General features: G+C 32.6%; 1 long non-coding RNA gene across 1 annotated transcript; it reads right to left on the bottom strand.

Annotated features, from left to right (window-relative positions):
• Positions 1-1,345: 1,345 nt before the first annotated feature.
• LOC131014961 (uncharacterized) lies at positions 1,346-2,130 on the bottom strand. Its single transcript, XR_009098389.1, has 3 exons — positions 2,018-2,130; positions 1,824-1,901; positions 1,346-1,506 (listed from the first exon to the last, which is right to left on the bottom strand). It is a non-coding gene; the product is annotated as an uncharacterized LOC131014961 (long non-coding RNA).
• Between the last annotated feature and the right edge of the window lie 11,166 nt (positions 2,131-13,296).

The raw sequence follows: 13,296 nt of genomic DNA, 5'->3' as shown, positions 1-13,296 counted from the left end.
AAAGCTTATAGCTCTCATCTAGTTAAGAAAAAATAAAATTTTAGCTTGACTTCTAGTGTTTTTTTTTTTTTTTGAATTACTAAAAAAAAGTTACATTTAGTTGCTTTCCACGACTGATCTGTTGAATGGATCTAGTTGTGTGAATTATTTTTTTCTTGATCATTTAGATATAGTCTATAAAAAGCTAAATAAAAAATCTCGAAAAAACTCATAATCACAGAAAAAATGTTCATGAATAGAAATTAAAATAAGAAAGTGATAATAACCCTATATATCAAGGTCCCGTTTGACTGCTTGGTCAAAATTACGCAAGTAATTGAAACCCAAGGAAGCGTGGCTATTGTTGTGCGAGTTTCTTTATATTGACGCACATTTGGTAGCGTGATCACTAATTTCTTAGCACAAAATACCGCAACTAACACGGTGCAATTGTAGCAAATAATCAGTAACCGAGTATCATATCCACATAGACTGATAAACGAAATAACTCTAACTATTCTCTAAACAAACTATCACAGTAGACAAGCAAACATAATATGAAGAAGATTTAACTAAAAGTAAACTCAAATAGAAGCAAATAAAATTCAAGAGGAAAATTCAAATAATGAAAACGACTGATCCTAGGGTAGTAAATTCATTAACTAAATCCACATAATCAATCTATTAATCCTATTAACCATTTTAATCCAGTTATGATGAGAGATCACTTAATTAATCAATTACTCTCGCTAGAGCAGCAATGACCGTAGATTAGTAAATTATCTATCTCCGCTAGGTCTCAAGACAATCTACTAACTCCAAAAAGCAAATAAGGATAACTCCCTATGATCCACCTATCTCCGCTAGTCTCAAGGTTAAAATCATATCATATATTCCTGAATCCACTAAACAGTTATCTCCGCTATGTCTCAAACCGAATAGCTACACATGCAAATTATTGGCCAGATAATCCACAAGAAATCAAGCACCATAAATTATGAATCATAAATTGAAAGGCAAAAATGTATTAATAAATTAATCACATGACTTCAATTAACTATTACAAACCCTAAAATCAGATAAAGAAAACTAATCAGACATAGCAAAATAAATCAAAAACATAATTAAAAAGAACGCAATTGTAAAAACTGAATGAAAAATCTTGAATCTTCGCAGAAATCCAATCCAAGCTCTAAAAACTGGAAAGCAATAATAATCTAAAGCTCTGAAACTGAAAAACATAAAGTTGGGAACCCTAAATAGGTCAAAAGATAACCTATATATATGCACAAGGGATAAATACAGTATAGAGCTTGAAAATACTGATAAAATCCGAGAATCCCGCAAAATCCCGAAAATTCGAAAATTCTCATCGGGCACTATTCACTGCTGCACGCGAATTTCTTGTTCTGGCCATATCTTTCTCGTCCGAACTCCAATTTGCAATCCATTTGCGCCTACGAACTTGTATCGCGATGATTCACAACTTTCATTAAGACCATTTATCCAAATTCAGACTCAATATTTCTGTAAAAATCACCAAAGTACTAGCAAATATCATATTTCACAGATAAAACAATTTAAGCACAAAACAATCATCAAACACTCAATTCCCAATAAAATTAACATCATAAGAACATTAAAAACCATGGAAACATGAGTGTTATCATAGCGCTAGGTGGAAAGTGTGATTCCTTTCTTTTTCTGTTTGGTAAATAGATCTCAACTCGTGATTATAAGTTAAAATGTCCTGAATAACATCGTTAATTTTATGTAAAGACAAGCGTATCCAAATTTCAGACAACAACAAAAGATAAAAGATTCACAACCCATTCCAGACTTACATCAGTTCGCAGCTCTAGGGGTATCGCAACACGAAAGCTTCTTCAAACCAGTGCCCAATTCAGTGCCACCCGCAAACCCTAGCAGGGGTTAATCGAGTTTTTTTAGCTTCGAATATAGCAGCGAATACTAAATACGAAAAATCGAATTGAAATTTCAGAGAAAATAGAAATATGTTCAGATACGAAAAACTGACCTGGTGATTTGTGATGATGTATGTGTTCTTCGTCGCCTCCTGCTTGTACTGCTAGAATGGAAATGCGCGGACATACCAAAATTTTTGAATACTTTCAATCGAAAAAATGGGGGTTGCCATTCATAGGGTTGCCACCGGTTCCGGGCCCGAACTGGCGGTTCAGGTTCAAAAATTTCATGAACCTGAACCGGCCTGCCTAAAATTTGAAGTGCTGGTTTTCGGACCCTGAACCGGCGGTTCGCGGGCTTTTTTTTTAAATTTTTTTTTGTATTCTTTTTTATGAAATTAAATGATTTGTCATGAAATTTCAAAAATTTTTACTTTATAAGTGTTGAAAAATTTCAAAATTATTAAAGTTAAGTATTATATTATTAAAATTATTAAAATTATTCAAAAATTTCAAAAATTATTAAAATTTCAAAATTTGTAGATTATTATATTATTTAAGATTTTTAAGTTGAGTAATTTCAAAATTATTAAAGTTAAGTATATATATACGCAAAATTTAAAAAATACAACATATATTATATAAGTTATATATTTATAAGTTTTTTTTTTGACATTTGGGTGAGGGGGAGCAATGAGGTTTGATCCCTAGACCTTATAAGTTATAAGTTATATATTTATAAATTATAAGTTATATATTTATAAGTTATATATTACATGAATATAAGTTATATATTTATAAGTTAAGTTGAATCCCACATTGAAAAATGTAGGATATGATAAAAATTCGGCTGGAACCGACGGTTCAGGGTCGAACCGCCGGTTCGGACTGCCGGTTTAGGGTCGAAATATATGTGAACCTAAATCGGCCCTTAACGTTTGGCGGTTTGGCCCTGAACCGGCCCAGTGGTCAACGGTCCGGGCCAGAACCGTTGACCACCGGGCCGGTTCAGGGTCGAACCGCCGGTTCCGGTTGGCCCTTGGCACCAGCATTCATAGAACGCAAATTGGGGGAGATCTCCGCACATGTATTCGTGAATGAACAGTGATATTTGCTTGAGCCATGTGTAAAAATCGGGCCACCCACATTAATTTACTTAACTACCAAACGAAATGTAAAGTCCAGTTAGCAAGCCAATATGGATTCAACTAGGCAGTGAAAACGGGCCCCAAATATAAAGTATAGTTAATGTGCGTGTGCGTGTTAATGCCCAAGGATTGAGGTTTTGAGTTCGAGTCCAATCGTCTTGCGATCTTTAAATTTCTTATTTATTTATGTAATTTTTCAAAAAAAAAGTACAATTAATGTGCATGATATTGCGAAATTAACAAGTTAAATTTGCGGTCTTTAAATTTATTTATTTATTTATATAATTTATAAATAAAAAAGTATAATTAATGTGTATGATATTGAGCAATTAACAAGTTATTTTTTTTATTTACTTACGTAATTTATATAAAAAAAAGTATAATTAATGTGCATGATATTGCGACTTTTAGATTTGGATCTAAATATACTTGAGGGGATTTACCTTGACGTCGTGATCTTACTTCTACTCAATACATAAAACTAGAATGCAAGTATGACTAGAAAATAGAAATGTTGATTACTAATTTGAAACATGCATGACATAAATATATGGTGCTATATATATGCGGACAAGATCTAATAAAAATATTGAATAATTAAGAATACTCGAAGTAACAATCTAAGTGAAGTTGTATATAACTTTCCTTCTTCTTCTTCTTGTGTAGTGTACTACATAGAAATTTTGAGGGTTTTTTTTGTCATAAGTCAACATTTTTATTACGTCTAAAAAAAGTCAATGTTTAGATTATTGTCCTTAATTGCAAATGCAAATTAATTACCACTTTTTTTTCTCTCTCTCTTTTTTTTGGCAAATGGAGTGCCGTATTGCTCCCTTAAGTAACTTTAATGAGACCAACAATTAAGTATTATATACATATTCAGCGTAATTAAAGTTTATAATAATTGACGGCTCAAAAAAAAGTTATAATTATTGAGAGGGGCCAACTAAATGAGTCCATTCAAACAATTTGAAACTTATTTTGCAGTATGTGAAACAATTTGAAACTTATTTTACATTTCAAATATTTCTAATGGCGAGGACAAATTTCGCAACTTTTTGTTTTATAAATTTACAACCAAGGAAAACGGATGCTAATGATAAATAAAAAAGATTTTAATCCTGAAAAAGGAACACAAATGCAATTTTAGAAAGAGAAATATCGATATGTAATTCGATTTATATCTATGACTCCTTTCATCAGTTAAAAAATTATTTTTTTCGTAAGTTTCCTAAACATATGTACTCCCTCCGTCCCACGAATTTTGAGTCATTTTCTTTTTTCGATTGTCCCACGAATCTTGAGTCATTTCTTTAGATGTCAAAAAAAATTCCTTTATTCACATTTTCACTTTTTCACTTACCACACTTAACATACTAAATACTATTTTCTTAATTTTCATGCCGAAAAGAAGTGACTCAATATTCGTAGGACGGAGGGAGTATTTTTTATTTTTGAATACGACCTCATGCATAATTGAACATTTACCTTTATAACTTATAATTATTTATCCATAATTAAATTAGCAGTATTCTCAATATGAGATCATTTCTCCACTAACACAACCCTCATTTTACTCTTTATAACCCCTTATTTAAAATTTAATTAAATTAATTACAAAAATACATATTTAACCCTATAACTCTCAAACTAAATTTCTAATAATAAATGCGTAGCCCCCAAATTGTAGAGTTTACCCTGAATTACTTTCGATGGGAGCCATAGCGTGTGGGAACAAATTTTGCAATGAATTATTTTGATAAATTTAACAAAATTGATAGATTGATTATGCGAAGATTGATAATTCAGGCAATTTCATAATTTGTTTCATAAGATTCACTAAAATAACATAGAAACACATTGCTAAATAGATTAAGAGGAAAGCAGAAAATTAACCAAAAAATCATACAGTGTAGTGAGGAGGCGGTGGGAGTATATTTTTTAACGTGTTTGTTTTCTCAAAAATTTTGAGCTATGCTAATTAAGTTATTATTTGCTGAGACTTATGAGTATGCGGCGATTGAAGTATATGAAAAGTATAGCAAATGCCAAATCAATGGCAGAGGAGATGGATGAAAGGGATTTGTCAGTTCCTAACTTAGATTAAGGTCTAATGGGGGCTATTGAAAATAGGAGAGGAATAAGGATTGCGAAATGCTGAATATTTATTTCGTTAATTAGTATTACTCCAAAATTTAAGTTATTATATTTAGGGGTTATAAAGGGTAAAATAGTAAAAAAAATTACTATTATTTTTATTAATTTTAAAATAGAAAGGTGTAGTGAGTAAAATGAGGGCTATGTATAAAATTACCCTTTTAGGGGACATATCAATATTTTTTAAAATATAAAAACTGTTACCTGTAAAAGCCTACTAAACTTACTAAATCACTCGTATAAAGCCCAATCGTTTCAACAGCCCAATCATAAAAATCTATCTGCTAATTAGGCCCGTTATTACTTGCTAATATAAGACCACACAAATTATAAGGCTTTCCTTTCTTATAAGACTATTACCTCTTTACGACGTATACTTATTAAATTTTTAAATAAATATGAACTTTCCCGTCTAGACTCGAATAAAATTGACATCCCTAAAATTGATTGGTTTAGGTTTTCTAATGTTTGCCACTGCGGAAAATGATAATTTACTCTCATGTCTCAGTAATCTTTTATACACATACGTATAGCACTGATCATTTACAACTCAGTATTATTGAATTTAATACTTTCCAAAAATGTAGTTTTTGTTGTCAAAAGAAAAAAAATGTAGTTTTCACTATAATTTTTATTTCTATTTTACCCCTGCTTTAACATGTATTTTGCTTTTGAAGACCTTGGAAGCCATCTACCATGTGTTGCACACCATGTATTTGCTTCTATGGTGCCATCTACCATGTGTTTCACGTATCAAAATTCGTGAGACGGATAAAGACCACATCCAAATGTTATAAAACACAAATAAAATCATAATTATGATTGAATATGATCCGATATATAACGCACTTTATTTGTTTTTGCTTATAGTTAGATCAAGTATATAACGATTTTAGTTTTGATGCTTTCCAAATTAGGTGAGTACGTTTATTGGTCTGGTTCAATTCATTCATGTCATAAGTTAGGCGTTAAGAAGTAATGTGTAGGCTCGCATGTTATCACCTTTACAGCATTAATTGTTTTTAATATACAAACTTGAAACACCAACCAAATAAAGTAGCTTTATTTTATGCCTAAATTAATTTAAGTAATTGTGACACTTAAACGTAGTTTACTAATTAATTATGTAATGTATTAAAATCATCCAACGTCCAATTTCAAATAGGATCAATCATGTCCTAGCTAGTTACGCATGTACCTCAGCATTATCACATGCACACATATATTTATATATCATTAATTAATTTCGCGCCACGCACTAACATAACACGGCATCTCGTATTCTTAAATGAGGCATTCCCCTGTGCATCCGGGTGTAAAATGACACTAACACTACACTATCTTGAAATGACACTAAGACTATTTTGTTTTATAAATAACACTGTCACATTATATATATAAATAACACTGTCGTGAAATGACACTAACAATATATTGAAATGACACTAACATTAAATAACATTATCATGTTATCGAAATGACACTGTACACCCGGGTGCACCGTGCACCCGGGGGTGCACAAGAGAATTTGTGTCCTTAAATAGACAAAATAACCTTAATTTGATTTGTGTTGGGTCCCATCAAAGATTATTTGATCTCGATCGTAAGCCATATGCATCATCTTTTCTTCACCAAATAGGCAAAAACGTGTTTCATGTTTTTCAAACCCTAATTTTTGATGGGTGTTAGTGCATGTCGGCAAAGAACATATATATGGGCTTGTACTAAATTAGGTAGACTCAAAAATTTTAAGGTTAGGTGTTAGTGCATGTCGGCAAAGAACTATAGCCAGGGCCGTCTCTGAGGGCGGGCCAACATGGGCGACCGCCCATGGCCCATCATTTTGGGGGCCCAAATTTTTTTATATTGTCTTATATATACTGTTATTATTATGGGCCTAACTTTCTTCTTGTGTATACTATTAGCATTGTATAAAAAAAATGAGGCCCAAAAAACTTTATCTTGAATAATTTTGGGGCCCCAAAAAATTATAAGGTCTAATATCATTTTTTGTGTATACTATGCGCATTGACTCTATCATGAAACAATTAGAAGGTATAATATCTAATACAAGTTTGACTATTGCTAAGAGTTTTGCAGCTAATATGAATATGGGGCCAATATTTTTAATCAAATGTCATTTAGAATTTGAATATTTTGTAGTTGTTGTGGACATAACGATTACTTCTTTAAAATGTAGATTTAAAGAAATGAAATCATTTAATCATATATTTGGTTCTTCGTTTGATTCGAAAACTTTAAAATCTTTGGATAGTGAAAAATTAAGACATTAACGTATTAATTTGAAATCTACTTTTACTCATGATATGAGTTAGATGATTTATTTATTGAATTAAAAATATTACAAATGAAATTGCCAAATAAAATAACTTCAACTATTGAAATTCTTGAATTTAAGAAAATTACAGATTGTTATCCAAATGTTGCAATATTGTTAACTTTGTCTGTAACAGTAGCTTCGGCCGAGAAGAGTTTATGGAAGTTAAAATTGTTGAAGACATATTTAAAAACGTCGATATGGCAAAAAAGATTAAATAGTTTAGCAATTTTTTGTATTGAAAAATTTGTCTTAAAAAATATTGAAACAAATGTTCTTATAGATGACTTTGCAAGTAAAAAAGGCGAGAAGAAGTCATTTTTTTTTTATAATTATTAATATATTTTTTACCGAAATATTATTATATTACTTTAAAAAAAGTGTTTTTTTTTGTGTTGTTATGATGGTGAATAGATGGCCCATTTTTATCGTTTCGCCTTGGGCCCATTTTTCGTCAAAAACGGCCCTGACTATAGCATTATCTTTGAGTATGAGGACTCGTCTCAAACGACTACAGGTATGTTTCTGAATAATTATCTTTGTCATATTTGTTTTAGGTATGTTTCTGAATAATTATCTTTGTCAGATTTGTATTATTCTTGAGGTATGTTTCTGAATAATTATTTTTGTCAGATATGTTTCTAAAACCTATATTGTTTTAGTGTATGATGATGATGTTCTTGATCAGTGTTGTTTTGAAATTGGAATTGAGTTGCGCTCTTATGGATTTGATATCGTTTGCATATTATTTCCTTATTCAATGCAGTATGGTGTCACTTTTAATACAGAATGGGCGAAATTATATATATATATATATATAGTACTCCATTTTGTAGTTTGAATGAACCGATGATGATTGATGAATGATGTCATTAGTGATGATTAATTTAGATTTTATAAAAATGTTTGAATTGAAAATTTTGGAACGAAATTCGAAAAATGCATGATTTTGTTTTTTCTTTTTTAGGTATATTTGCTTTAAAATACATAAACTTTTAACACAAATTTGTTGAAAATTTGTGTTTTTATTACCTTTAAAATTTGAAAAAAATACACAACTTTTTGATTTTTATTTTTATTTTTCCCAAAAGTATGATATGCTCTAATTTTAAGATTTTTGACTTAAGAAACTCAATTTTTCGACAATTTAATTTACCTTTTATGTGCGCTTCCACTCCTGCTTGCTTGCTGCCCGCCGCCACCCACCGTTTGGCTCTGATTAAATAGCAGCTGCTTCTGGTTAGATTGTTTTTTGAGCAAATATTTTTAATCTATTTTTTCTCTGTTCTAGGTCTTAAATTTAATAGCAGCGAGTTGGGTATTAATATGTATGTGTGTATATCCTTGGACGTCCTTGTTTGACGGCTTTCATTGCATCAAACGGACTCTCATTTTCAGTTCTTATTCTGTGAGCAGACCAACTTGAAGAAGCACCCTTAGAAACATCCCAGAATTAAATTTGATCATAAAGGATGCATAATCAAAAGCGCCAAAGGAATTTTCTTATTGTAAGTGCATAGTTACATAAATAATACTATATTGAACAACATAAAGAACGCCTGTATATTTTGGATAAAAGCCAAATATTCCCAACAAGAAACACCTTTACCTGACAGTAAATGGAGCACTAGCTTTGAATTTTTCCTGGCATTGATATCAAATTTTTGAAGGCATTCAGAATGTCTCTAGATATCCATTGGTAATCTCAGTCTCCGTCTCAAAATGCAATAATTGTAATCTGTGTTTTATGCATGTGATCTTTTGTGAGAGATTTAATGCTGCAAAATGGCTTTAGCTTTTGTCTGATGTGGGAATTCAAATTCTGGAAAATAGAGCTCGACATTTTTTCAACGTTGACTTAATTGACTTTGAAGTTAAGCTCAATGTTGTTGGCTCTATCCTGCTCAATATGTGTCGGTTTTCGCACTCTGTATGTGTATATGCGGAGTTTAAAATTATGTAAGGCCATTATCTTAGGCCTATTTGCAAAAATAGGCCACTATTATTTGGACTTGCAAAAATAGGCCAATTATTTTAGATTTTGGCATTTTTAGGCCACATTTGAGCTCAATTCAGCATTTATAGGCCACTTTTGGGGTAAAAATATGGCCCAAAATAGCCTGATTGGGTACACATGTGGCCTAAAAATACCAAAACCTAAAATAATTGGTTTATTTTTGCAAGTCCGAAAAATAGTGGCCTATTTTTGCAAATAGCCCTAAAATAATGACCTTAAATAAATTTAAACTCTGTATATGCGTGTGCTCACTCTTTGGATATAAGAGTGATCTTTCAGCTTTGTTGACTATTTTACTTTGTAGTTTTTCTGAACTAGTAATTCACTATTGCAGTGAGTTGGTTATTAATATTAATCTGCTTGAATTCTTGGTTTTTATCTGTTTTCTTAACAGTGAGTTGGGTATTAGGGGTTACCATATTCATACATATGGCAGAGTATCTACTCACTTGATATTCTATCATTTGGAAGTACAGATTCGAAGTCAAAAAATGACTTCATCACATGCTCGGTGCTGAAACCGCCCTCGCCCCCACGTTCATATCGCTAGGTGGTGTTGGGCCAAACCAATCCCCCACCGTCCGCCCCATCCCCGTCATCCCAACCCACGCCCACGCCCACGCCCCAGCCCCGGCCCTCGCCCCCGCTCCCAAACTTCAATGGTCGTGTTGTCGTAAAGTTACCCTACAACTTGCTCTTGGTACTACAGTGGGATTCGAAAAAGAAATGTTTTGTAATCCATGGTTTATGGCCGGAATGTGAAGATGGTGAGCCATCTACTGAGGACTTTGTTTGATAGCGAGCAGCGTCCTTGCAGGGCCGTTTTTGACGAAAAATGGGCCCAAGGCGAAACGATAAAAATGGGCCATCTATTCACCATCATAACAACACAAAAAAAAAACACTTTTTTTAAAGTAATATAATAATATTTCGGTAAAAAATATATTAATAATTATAAAAAAAATGACTCCATCTCGCCTTTTTTACTTGCAAAGTCATCTATAAGAACATTTGTTTCAATATTTTTTAAGACAAATTTTTCAATACAAAAAATTGCTAAACTATTTAATCTTTTTTGCCATATCGACGTTTTTAAATATGTCTTCAACAATTTTAACTTCCATAAACTCTTCTCGGCCGAAGCTACTGTTACAGACATAGTTAACAATATTGCAACATTTGGATAACAATCTGTAATTTTCTTAAATTCAAGAATTTCAATAGTTGAAGTTATTTTATTTGGCAATTTCATTTGTAATATTTTTAATTCAATAAATAAATCATCTAACTCATATCATGAGTAAAAGTAGATTTCAAATTAATACGTTAATGTCTTAATTTTTCACTATCCAAAGATTTTAAAGTTTTCGAATCAAACGAAGAACCAAATATATGATTAAATGATTTCATTTCTTTAAATCTACATTTTAAAGAAGTAATCGTTATGTCCACAACAACTACAAAATATTCAAATTCTAAATGACATTTGATTAAAAATATTGGCCCCATATTCATATTAGATGCAAAACTCTTAGCAATAGTCAAACTTGTATTAGATATTATACCTTCTAATTGTTTCATGATAGAGTCAATGCGCATAGTATACACAAAAAATGATATTAGACCTTATAATTTTTTGGGGCCCCAAAATTATTCAAGATAAAGTTTTTTGGGCCTCATTTTTTTTATTCAATGCTAATAGTATACACAAGAAGAAAGTTAGGCCCATAATAATAACAGTATATATAAGAGAATATAAAAAAATTTGGGCCCCCGAAAATGATGGGCCCTGGGCGGTCGCCCATGTTGGCCCGCCCTCAGAGACGGTGGTCCTTGGAGGGTTTACACACGCGGAGCGCGTGCAGTTGTTGATTATTAATTATTTCTGGAGTTCTGGAGTCTTGGGTTTTATTTTATTTAAAAGTTAGTTTTATTATTCAGTTAGCCAGGCCCACATATGCATGGGCTTTACAGATTAGGGTTTTATTATATAAAGTTGTGTAATACCTAGTTACCACTTCATCTAGAAAATTATAGTCAGGAACGGAAGTTTTCCGTAGGCCTCTTCTGAGGAGTTATCTATTCAGTTACGTATTGGTTTTCTGTCTTTCAATCATCTTTACTCTATCATTGTTGCAGTAAGTAGCTTAGTACATTAGCTGACATTGCACCTGTTTCTTTATATATTTATTAAAATTGTTGTTGTTTTATTATTTTAGGGGAGAGATATTGAGGGTGCCCTCCTGGCTGACATGATACAATGTTGGCCTAACCTAGACACGAGTAAAACCCATGAAGAATTCTGGCAAGCCGAGTGGACAAAGCACGGATTAGTAAGTGGCCTTTGCGGCCTCGAGTACTTCAAGTACGCGGTGAGTTTATATAAATGGCTCTGTGTCCCATCGTTGCATGAACCACCGCTTCACTTTGGCCTTAAAGTCGCCCATTTTTATCATGCGGGTGCAGTGCCTCGTCTGCGTAAAAAATCCATTAGATTCGTTCCCAAAGTTAAGTATAAATTCGACGATAATTTCCATTTGTTTGTTCATGAAGTAAAAATTAAGATCCATAAGAACTTAAGGTTACAAAATGTTGTGAGTACACCTGATGATCGGCGGATGTATCTATGTAGTTGGCAGCGCCGATATGAAAGTATTGGCAACATCACACAAGGTCAGTCGAAAAGAACATTTTACTTTGAATTAAATTCTGATATAGATTGTGCTAACTGGATTTTATATGTTTTTGTACAGATCCTTGAGAGCAGCTTGGCAGACGAGATTCATAATCTCCAGACTGACTTAATGTTTTCATTCTCTTAGACTTGATTGTTTTCATTCTCTTACTTCATGTTGAAACAATCAGACTTGATGTTTGCCATACAATCTGTTGTCAGACTTTCTCCCCCACGCTGAGACAATCGTTCTTTCCTTTAAATTTCTCTTTTCATTGGATTTTTTTTCTCTTTTCTAGGAAAATATATGAATTTGTCGATTTATTTGTTGGACCCATAATAAATGTGGAAGATACATAATACATGCTATCATAAAAAAATGTATGTGTTTTGACTGTTAATTAGCTATAATCACTCGCCAAACTTCGCCAACGCTGACAATCATTCGCCAAACTTCTTCAGCGTTGATAATCACTTAAAAATTCGCCAGCGTTGACAAATCCGCCAGCGCTAACAATCACTCGCCAAACTTTTCTTTGCATTTTACGAAAAATGTATTATTCGGATGAAGAGTATACATTTTTCAAAAAAAATATATGTATGTACATTTAGAAAACACAATGATCATTTTTCAAAAAAATAAAAAAAAAATTTGTTAGATCATTGCTCTCGTTGGCCCTGCGGCCCTACCCAGCTCGTGTAAAGCTTGACACCTTCCCTTTGAAACAATGATAATATATTGTATATTCTTTATTTGAGTTAGTTAAAATATGAGCATTTTACTTTGAATTAAATTCAACTTATTATTGTCAATTGTAATGGATAAAATTCGTACAAAGCTGAAACTATACGGTCCAACGGGCCAGCCTGGCAAAGCGATCCGCGCAGCCCCAGGCGCCCAGCTTATCTCGGTAGACAGAGCAACAAGAGCTCAGAGGCCAGAGCAGCACAACTCAAAGGCCAGAGCAGAGCAGCTCGGAAGCCAGAGCAGAGCAGCTCAGAAGCTAGGGCAGAGCAGCGCGTAGGTCGGAACAGAGCAGCTTGCAGGCCAGAGCAGA

The sequence above is a fragment of the Salvia miltiorrhiza genome, chromosome 3 (assembly GCF_028751815.1).
Source record: "Salvia miltiorrhiza cultivar Shanhuang (shh) chromosome 3, IMPLAD_Smil_shh, whole genome shotgun sequence".
Lineage (NCBI taxonomy): Eukaryota > Viridiplantae > Streptophyta > Magnoliopsida > Lamiales > Lamiaceae > Salvia > Salvia miltiorrhiza.
Note: the sequence above shows the minus strand (reverse complement) of the source record. Positions and strands in the feature narration are given on the sequence as shown.